The sequence below is a fragment of the Melospiza melodia genome, chromosome 7 (genome assembly GCF_035770615.1).
Source record: "Melospiza melodia melodia isolate bMelMel2 chromosome 7, bMelMel2.pri, whole genome shotgun sequence".
NCBI lineage: Eukaryota > Metazoa > Chordata > Aves > Passeriformes > Passerellidae > Melospiza > Melospiza melodia.
The window spans coordinates 17,626,417-17,629,586 of record NC_086200.1 but is presented as its reverse complement, the minus strand read 5'-3'; positions in this window follow the sequence as shown (position 1 = coordinate 17,629,586).

Below are 3,170 nucleotides of genomic sequence, written 5' to 3'. Positions count from 1 at the left end.
GAGCAAACCCAAGGGGACTGAACAGTTGTGAACTGTGGCAAACAGACGTAACACACATACAGTCTTTTGGACGGCAGAAATATGTTCACGTTAGTGTAGATACCTTTTCTGGAGCGGTCTATGCTTCTGCCCACACAGGAGAATCATCTATTGATGCTACTAAGCACCTCTTGCAGGCTTTTTCTTTCATGGGCATCCCCAAGGAGCTGAAAACTGATAATGGGCCTGCTTACAAATCCAAGGAATTCGGGAGCTTCCTGCAGCAATGGGGAGTAGAGCACAAAACTGGCATCCCCTACTCCCCTACAGGTCAAGCCATTGTAGAAAGAACTCACCGTGATCTTAAAAGGGTCCTGGACCAGCAACAACAGGTTCTGAAGGTAGAACCTCCCCACATCCGGTTATCCAGGGCGCTATTCACAATAAATTTTCTGAATTGTTCTTTTGACAGCCTAAACCCACCCATCCTACGCCACTTTGGGGGGAGCAATCATAGGTTAATTAAGGAAAAACCTCCAGTTTTAGTAAAGGACCCTGAGACTTGGAAAATGGTGGGACCTTACAAATTGGTTACTTGGGGACGTGGATATGCCTGTGTGTCCACCCCCTCTGGTTTAAGGTGGGTCCCTTCCAAATGGGTAAAGCCCTATGTTCCCAAGGTCTCAGAGAAATCTACAGAAGCACCCCAGGTTGCTCATGCTGCCTGGAGAAGAAAACGCCGCCCGTGTTCTCTGGAGGAAATTCCATTTAAGCCTCCTATCTGGAATAGTTTATAATATATGTTTGTTTCAAGTTTTTGTACCAGTTTAGATCCCACTGTTCATGTGTAGCCTCAAGACGCCATGAGACCGAGCCTGCTTCTCGTCCTACTCGTGATCATCCCACCTGTGACCTCCTGCATAGTGCCTCAGCCCAAACCACGTATGGACTACCTTGACAACGGCTCTCAGACATCAACAGAGAAACTGACAACTGGCTGAATGAACTGTTCAAAGGCTGGGGACTCTCGGGCTGGTTGGGATCTATTCTGAAAACTGTGTTTTAGTTCTGTTTATTTTAGTTATAGTTATTGTAGTTTATAGCATTGTTTTTGGACTAATCAAATGCATGGTGCTCAAGTTAATTTCAAGCACATCTCCCCCTCCTGAAGTCTACCATTTGGAAGCCCTCAGTGCTCCAATAGATGACCTGGAAGCCTCAGTAGAAAACACTGACCCTCCTGTAGAGGAAGAACTGATTTACCAACCATGGTTTGGCAATCATTCTGCACCACAAACATAGTCCTCTTCTTTTTAAACAAAACTAGGGGGAGATGTTGTGGTGTGCTGTGATGTCCCATTTTGGCCTTCCAGGTCACTTTCCCAGGTGTGCCTGTACGTCTATCCCTTCCCCCTTGCCCCCATGCTGAGTGAGTCCTGTCAATCAGGCTAAACGTTCCAGCAAGGCGTGTGGTTGGTCAAGTTCAAAGGATGCCCCTCAGGCCCAGGGGTCATTGGCCTGTCTGGGTGTCATCTTCCTCTGAGACCCTGCCCCTCTCACCTGGTTGGTGGCTCACCTGTACCTCCCCTCCCCCTGTCCCTGAGCTTAAAAAGGTGATCAGACCATGCAGTCATTGTTCTGTTGGAGCAGCTCCTCACGTTCAGACCTCTGTAACCATGGAATAAACCTCTGGACATTAAACTCTCCAGCAGAATCCTCTCCTTTTTCTCTTCACCATCGCCTGAAGCTATCCTCCTGAGGTAACGGGGTCCCTTACAAGCCTGGACTTGTTCAGTGCCCAGCTGCAACCACCAGCAAGCTAAGGGATCTCTGGGGTGACACACCGCAGTTGCTGCCTTTGGCCCAGCAGCGAGGGTCAGACTGGCCCAGGCACAATCTAACTGGTAATATTGGGAGCTTTTTTTTTTCCAATAAGTGCTGAGCAGCAGACTTTATGGACTGCTCGCCAGACCCCTCTGTGCTCTTATTGCCAATGGAAACAGAGATCTCCAGTGGACACAAGACACCACATGGGCCTTTCGCCAGCTAGAGAGAATGCCCTCATGTCGGCTCCAGCTTTGAAACTTCCAGATGTAAGTAAACTATTCTTTCTATTTTTCCATGCAAGGAATTGCCCAGGGAATATTGGCTCAGGACTTGGGTCCATGCCGGAGGGCAGTTGCTTACTTCACTAAGCTACTAGATGCAACAGCCAAAGGATGGCCAGGTTGCCTCAGAGCTGTAGCAGCAGTCGTGCTGAATATTCAAGAGGCATGCAAGTTTACCCTGAGACAAAAATGACTGTGCTAGTGTCCCACACAGTGTCCGCAGTACTGGAAGTAAAGGGTGGCCACTGGCTCTCACCACAGAGGTTTCTGAAATGCCAGGCCATCATGGTAGAGCAAGACGATGTAGAGATAGTGGTGACTAATATTGTCAACCCAGCTTTTTTCTCAGTGGAATCAAGGAGAAGCAGTACATCATAGTTGCCTAGAGACCAATGAAGCTACCTACTCCAGCCGCCCAAACTTAAGGGACACTCCTCCGGATGATGCAGAGACCTGGTTCACTGACAGGAAAGCAACATTGCAAAGTTCACAGTGACTAACTGCAGAGAGATAATAGAGCCTGGACCCTTACCAACAGGTACCTCTGCGCAGAAGGCTGAGATAATTGCCCTGCCCCGTGCCCTGGAAAGGGCAAAAGGGAGGAGAATAACCATCTACATAGACCCAAGGAATGCATTTGGAGTCATACATGCACATGGAGCCATCTGGAAAGAGAGGGGACTGCTGACCTCACAGGGAAAGAAGAGACAATCCAGCTGCTGGAAGCAGTTCAGCTACCTGAAAAAGCATATTAAGGCACACCAGAGAGTGAGCTTAAAATTGGAGGAAAGGAATGAGCTGGCGGATGGAGAGGCAAAGAAAGCAGCAAAGGGTGAGGTACAGATTTTCCTCGAAGGTAAGCCATAATACAATAATACTAATCAAAGGAGACGTACAACTGTAAGGGATGGGCTACCATTGAAAGAGAGCTAGCAATCCCTTCCCATTTTCATGGTTACTAGTGAAGGAAGGGCACTAGAAAACACACTAGGGCCTAACTACTTAAAAGCCTTTTATAGAGTGTGGCTCCTTTCTCAAAATGACCAAGGCTGCGAGTGATACAGAGTGCATTACACAAATCTG